The sequence below is a fragment of the Gossypium hirsutum genome, chromosome A04 (assembly GCF_007990345.1).
Source record: "Gossypium hirsutum isolate 1008001.06 chromosome A04, Gossypium_hirsutum_v2.1, whole genome shotgun sequence".
NCBI classification, from domain to species: domain Eukaryota; kingdom Viridiplantae; phylum Streptophyta; class Magnoliopsida; order Malvales; family Malvaceae; genus Gossypium; species Gossypium hirsutum.
In genome coordinates this window covers 48,749,794-48,757,392 of record NC_053427.1, presented here as the reverse complement: position 1 = coordinate 48,757,392, position 7,599 = coordinate 48,749,794, and the positions used below count along the sequence as shown (strand labels likewise).

At 33.0% G+C, this 7,599-nt stretch overlaps 1 pseudogene; it reads left to right on the top strand.

Moving 5' to 3' along the window:
• The first annotated feature begins 2,450 nt into the window (after positions 1–2,450).
• Positions 2,451–4,302, top strand: LOC107949256 (tyrosine-protein phosphatase RLPH2-like; annotated as a pseudogene).
• Positions 4,303–7,599: the final 3,297 nt, after the last annotated feature.

Here is a 7,599-nt window from a genome sequence, read left to right as displayed (position 1 = left end):
AAGTGTTATTATCACCCAAATATCTGTATTTCAAGTGTCTGGAAGGGGTTTTAATTCCAGCACCAATGGTTTGAAAATTGACGGAGTCATCTTGGCTGGAAGATTCTCTAATTGACATAGAGGTTCTTTATATTTTCTTTTCCTATCCAGTTGATTGATGTGTTCCAACTGCTTTTCGAGCAGTTTCTCAAAAAAATTATATTTCAAGATTCCTTCAACATCTGAAATGGAATATTAATCTTCATCCAATTTTTCTTCTATGTTTTCCTCGTTGTCCTCTTTTGCCTCATTGATTCTCATTACTTCTTCTTTCAATTCTATTTCTTTGATTTTTCTCCAAGTATAATCGTTACTGTTCACTATTTCAAGGAGCATAACAATTTTCTGGGTAGTTTTTGACTAAATGCTTCCTCTAACCATTACGTCAAACTATTCTTTGCTCTCCTGATCTAAACCAGAGTAAAAGTGTTGTAATTGAATGGTTGTATTAGTTCCACCCCCTAAAGCTTTTCATACAATCATTTTGAATCTATCTCATGCTTGACCAAACGACTAAACAGATAAAACCAATAAGGAATATTAACTCATTTTAGGGTTTGTAATTAATTTTGGATTAGGGTGGATTAGCTATCAATTAACCAATTATTACCTCTCAACCTCTAACTGATTAATCAATTGGTTGGTACTCACTTATCTTCCAACCTCACTTTCTTAACCAGGATAAACTACGATTTACTCGACCAAACTTATCACTTGATCTTGTTTAACCTATTATTACTTCCTAGGGTTTAGGAATGCGTAATCTATACCAACTAATTCTCTCAAAAAACCCTAAATCCTCCATTAATCATGTCCCCATCCATTCGTTAATCTCCTTTAAGAGATTTTAGCCACTCATTTATTCATAATCTTAATCTCAATTGAATAAAACATGTAAAGAACACAATTAAATCGAAAGAGAGAAGATATTACAATAATCCTGATTCCAATGTCGAAAAAAATGCGAAGTAACGAATCTCTCGATTGGAATAATCGAACATCGTCACTTGCAAAGAAGAAATAATTGAAATACTTCGATTAAATAAAATAACTCTTAGGTTGAAATCTATTCCAAGAGAAAAGAACAAAAAGTTTATGAAAAAGAAAAGAAAAGTAAGTTTAATCCTAGTTCTAAACTATGAGGGTTTTTGAAGGTGTCTAAAATGACTTAATTACATCAAACCCCTAAGATTTTATTTATAGGAGTGTTAGCAACCATAATTAGGTCTTCAGCACATCCTAGGTCTTTGTACAAAGTTGAATGTGTGGACGAAAATAACCCTAGAAGAATTTGGCAACACGTCGGCCCTATGTCGTGCCATATACCATCTATGGCACGACACGACACATATTCGGTGTCTTCCTTTGTTCGTTTCACACTTTGACGGCTCGAAAAGCTTGTATGTCACTCGTCTCTTGCTCTTACGTCAATTGGGTCTATAAACCATCATCCTACACACTCAATTCAACAAATTAGCACTGCCTAAGGTTCGTGTCAGCCTAATAGGTCACAACACTTACAATGTTAAAAAAACTTATTTTTATTAGCTTTTAATCCTAACTACTAAATACTAAAAATGTAATTCTAATTACTAAATTGGTTAGAAAACAAGCTTTTTAAGTGCGAAATCATCCAAAATTACTATTACATTTGACGTTAGATAAATCACCAACCACTCGTCCTCCAATGTTGGAGTGTGGCAATTATGCCTACTAGAAGGCACACATAAAAGCTTACATCAAATAAGTTATTGAGAAGGCTTGACGCATAGTTCTTATAGGATGGGAACTACTTATGGTTGAAACTGAAGCTGGAAGAGTGGCTAAATTCGAGCTATAATGGACCACTGACAAAGATCGACTTCTTAATTCGAACTCCAAAACATTGTATGCCATTTTTTATGGAATAGATTTGCAATATTTCAAGAGAATTTCAGCGTGCACTATTGCTAAAACAACTTGGGATATTTTGCAAACTACAAATGAAAGAACAAACATTGTCAAGCAGTCAAAAATGTAAATGCTAATCACTAGATTCAAAACTTTAGGATGTAAGAGTCAAAGCCCATTGGTGAATTCTATACAAAAATATTTATATAAATTAATAAATAAAAAGTTATTAATTAAAAATATTTTTAGCATAATGATATATATAAACTATATATTTTTATTATACAATTACATATTTATTATTTTATTTATATAAATAAAAAAATTATTAATTTAAAATAATTAAAAAATTAAAAAATATATTTTTCTAATTAAAAACATTAAAAAAATTAAAACAACATAAAATAAAAAAATCAATCTCGAAATTTAAAGACCAAACCACTAAAAACCGCCTAAATCTCTAATTAACTTTTAAAAACTACATTTTTTTCTACTTCACCCGACTGGGAACTTCCCGAGTTTCCGACCATTACCAAACCTCGAAAAACAAAGGATCAACGATTCACTGTTCTTCTTTTTTCTTACCATTTTGACTTCTAACAAAAAGGGAATGGCAGATCCTAGCAACAAACTCAGAACTGTAATCTGCGTAGGAGACATCCATGGTTACCTCACCAAACTCCTCAATCTTTGGTCCAACCTCCAATCACAAATCGACCCTGACTCTTTCAACACCGCCACCATCATCATCCTAGGTGATTACTGTGACCGTGGACCCGACACACGCAAAGTGATAGAATTTTTAATCTCCTTGCCGAAGCGATATCCAAATCAGAAGCATGTTTTTTTGTCGGGAAACCATGAATTCGCTTTCGCCGGGTTTATCGGGGTGTTGGCGGGGGAGTTTGAAGCGAAGGAGACGTGGAAGGAGTATGCTGAAAATGAGGAAATAGAAGGGTGGTATAAGGGTGAAGGGTATGAAAAGATGCATTTGCAAGGCAGGATATGGGGTGGTTGGTTTGATGTTGCCCAAGGGATTGACTGTAAAGGTGCCATTTTCGATGCTGCTCCTACCTTTGGATCTTATGGAGTTACTCATGGATCTTCTGGTAATGCACGCTTTTTCATTTTTGGGTGTTTCCTTTTTCGGTTTCATTTTTGAAGTGGTTGTTGCGTTTGATTCTTAGTCATGCAATTTTAGTTGAGATTTTGGAAGGAATGATCCAAGTATTGGGTTGGAAATGGACTCTTGATTCCTTTTATGTTAGATTCTAAGTTGTATGCATTGAAGGAAGGAATGATTGTATTAGATTCATGGTTTTCAGTAGTGTATATATGTTGTGTTCGAGTGCCATAATTTTTAGTGGTTTAATATTCAAATTTTAGCTAGCAGATATTAGATGTGTTGTTTTAGATTAGAAATATTGACCTTGCCCTAACAAATACCATGATTTATTTTTTATATGCAAGAGTTGATGAAGGTTGTTCCTGAAGACCACAAGAAATTTCTAGCAGATGTGGTTTGGGTTCATGAAGAGGTATTCTTTCTTCAACTCTACTTCTCATCTATTTGCTTTTCTTGACTTCTAGAATATTGTGTAATCAGAAGGTGCTAAAATAACATTGAATTGGAAATCAACGTTTTAAGCAAATATGCAATCTCCTGTAACAATGTTAAGCAGGTTGGCTATATTGTTATTGTCTCAACTGCAGAGTGAAAGCGGAAACTTAGTGTTTTCAGTGTGCAATTTTTCCAGGATGATGTCTCTATTGAGACACAGGAAGGAGTTAAACATTGTAAATTGATTGCTGTACATGCTGGTTTAGAGAAAGGTTAAAATGTCCGAGACCAGCTGGAGTTTTTGAAAGCCAAAGACGTCAGTGTGCCCCAGGTAACAGGTCTCAGCGGGAAGAAGAATGTTTCGGATATCCCTGAGGTAACGAATGGATCACAGCCCATGACACAACTAGTATTCATCTTTGGCATCCATGCGCACACTTGGTAAAATGATTTTCATGACATGAAGTCGACTGATGCAAGTGTTGGTGTTGAATATCATGCAGGAGCTAACTGAGACAGTTGTGGTGAGTGGTCACCATGGGAAACTTCACATAGAAGGTCTGAGATTGATCATTGACGAAAGCGGAGGATTGGAGGGTAATCCATTGGCTGCAATTGTGCTTCCTTCAATGAAGATAGTCCGCGACACTGATAATTTATCTTAGTTTCATGGTTTTAGAAGATGGTCATCTATGTGCTTTGCTTTTTAAATTCAACAAAACATGTAATCCCTTGTGTTAGGGACATTAATTTTGCTCAAGTTGATACGGATAAATGTGAAGTTGGAGGCGTAGCTTCTCTTGAATATTACAAGTGTACCTCTTATAAATAAAAAACATTTATCTGAATCTATTTATAAATTTATTCACTTATAATATTCATGGTGTGACTTACATTAATATTGAATAAATGAATTGATACATGTGTATAACCAATATGCTTTGATGTATTAAAAATCTGTGCTCTCATGATAATAAATAGAAAGATGATATGTTGGGCGTTTAACTTATGTATGGCATGGCTTCACCCATTATAGTGAAATCATAGCTCAAATAAAGAGTAATTGGTAAATCTAAATGACATTAGATTACAAAAATGAAATGAAATCACGGGTTATTTGTCTAGGAAAATTAACTAATCATCTCTGATTGTATGTAATGATCATTTTCATTGCTATAAAGATTTAAATTAGGTTATATTTAAACTAAAGGGATCAAGAATGACTTGAGGGTAACACACATGATAAAGTCATTAGACAAAAGCTTAAATTAAATAACTTTCATAATGGTATATACTAAATAGATTGATTACGATACTTATAATTGATTCACACCGTGATTAAATAACTTTGTAAATAAGAGGCAAATGGTAAACTTAATTAGAAATTAAGTCCCAATAATATATGTATGATCAATACCGTGCTAGCTATTCATAACTGTGTATGAATTGTATAAAACGAGCTGATGGTATATTTGACTAAAAGCGATGTAGAAGAAATAGATTGCAAGAATTAATGCATGGATGAAAATAATGTAGAGAGAAGCTGGAGTTACTGCCTTGCTTATATCATTTTCATCTCTAATTGTTGCTTGTTTTTCACTTCCTTTTTTCTTGGTGATACTGCCTTGCTGATATCGGTGTTCCTTTTCTTCTCTTTCTTTTGCCAATTTTCACATCGTGTTTTGTTAATGGTGGAATTGGGATGGTAGGAGTTGAAGGAACCTTAGTGAGCGTCTGGAGTCGAGAGTGATGAAGATGGTGATTGTTGAAGAGAGTGTGGGTTTACATGGGATTGGGAGTGTTCAAATGGTTTTTGGTCCAAGGGCATTTTCCTTCTGATTTTCATCTTTTTTTCATTGCCTTACTTCAATCCAGGTTATAATTCAATATATTCTGTATCAAATTTCGGAAGTTGATATTTTGTATTTGCGGAATCCTTTTATTCATCTATCAAACTTCTTTCTTAATGGATTACTCTCCTTTCTTCTTTTACCTTTTGATTTATTTAAATTTAGAAAAAAAATAGATATGAAATAAAAAAAGAAGTGAAATTAATAAGTTTTTATTTTAAATTTTATAAGAAACAAATGAAATTAATAAGTTTTTAATTTAAATTTAGAAGGAAAAAATGAAATTAATTAGTTTGAAATTTAAATTTTGAACAGAAAAAAAAAGATTTTTGGACTAACTGCTTTGTGATTCCTAACGTATCAGTCAAAAAGAAACATTTTTATCACGTGTCAACACCCAATAGGTTGTCTTGCCACATCTACAAAATTTATGATGTCATTAGTGTCAAGTACCAAACCGATGGGCAAAATTAATATTCAAGTATCGCATTGGACATTTTAAAAGTAGAGGTACCACATTGAAAGATTTCTTAAAGTATAGTGATAAATTTTGCCATTATCCCATTATAATTCAAATTTGGAAGTTCAATTTTCGGTTTGGGACCCCTTACGTAGAAAAAGTCGACTACCCTCTATGGAAAGTCTCAATTTTCGTCTTATGTTTAGTTTTTTAAGCTACAGTCTACCTTCTATGAATCTGAGAGTTCAAGAATAGCGAAGAAAATCATTCGGTTGAAAGCTTGAAGAATTTGAACTCCAGATTGACAAATTTAGGCACCTTCCTAAAGCACAACTTGCAATTTCACAATCTCCTATAACTCAAAATGCAAGTACTTAATTTGATCTGATTTGTTACTATAGATATCATAATAAAGGTTTGATTTTAGAATATTTTTAAAATTTTGATGTGCTAACTAAAATGATTTTCTAACCATTTTTTCCAACATGTTATCAAGAAAAGTAGTGTATACTAGCTCGAGATTGTAAGAGATGAGAGTTAGAGGTGATTTCTCGGTTCAACTTGAATCGAGTGAGCGTTAGGTGTCGCCTGTGAATATGATATGCAAATTGTGCAAGTATACACGTCGAATTAAGTAATAAAGTGATAAGCGAGATCGTCTCTACAGGGATTGAATTAGGTATAGAAATGGTCAAGTTATAATAATGATTAATGTTATGGCAAAGCTGAGTTAAGTACACAGTGGTAAATTAAAATAATAAAGATGAGTGTGAAATATATACTGACTAATATTGGAACATTCTAAGGCAAAGTAAGAGTAAAAATGCAATGGAAATTACGAGAATAATTACTTGAATAAATTGTAAGCTAATGAATAAATAACTAAGAATGCTATGGCAAAGATGCCGCGACAACAAATTGAAGGTCTACAATGTTGATTGGAAGGTTGGGATTACTAAGATTCTACCTTTACTTTCAGTAATGCCTTAGTAAAATCGTCCTTAATCTACTGCTTAAAAGAGACCTAAACTAACAATTCTTCTTTTGAAAGAAATATCTCAAGTTCCTGGCTTGTGTCCAAAGGCCTTATTACGGTACCCTACACTGTTTTGTCTTCATTCCGTATAAACTTTGATCTATGTCTAGATTCTACTGCAAGTATCTGTAGAGTACTTGCTTATATCATTGAATTACGGTCCAACTAATCCAACCTTTTCAGAATTAGATTCAGTTGTATGGGCATACTGTACATTCATATATGTTTAGAGAATATACACATACACTTGGGAAATAAAACAATTGAATAAAATAGTAAATTAAGACAAATATATGCCTCAACTGTGACAGCCCAAAATTGACCCTAGTCGCAAAGTGGTTTCGGGACCACAAAACCGAGTCATAAAATTTAGTTAAAATTTTATTTGCATATCTTATATGTGTGATAGTACTTGTATAAAAATTTGATGTTTTAATTTTGTATTAGGAATGTGAATTTTACTTGAAAGGATCTAGTTGAGAGACTTAGAAAATTATGATAGGTAAATAAGTAAGGACCAAATAGATTAAAATAGGAAAGTTTGGGTTTGCATGTCAAAGTGCCCAATTCTTGATAAGTGGCCGGCCAAGCATGGTTCCATTCCTCCAAGTTTATGTTGTTTATTATTTAATATTGGTAAGTAAATTAAAATAAATTAAAGAAAGGAATTAAAAAGGAAGAGATGAATAAAATAAGGAGGGAAGAGGGAGTGTTCATCTTTTTTTTTTCTTTGGCTATTGCCGTGAGTGAGGAGAAGGAAGGG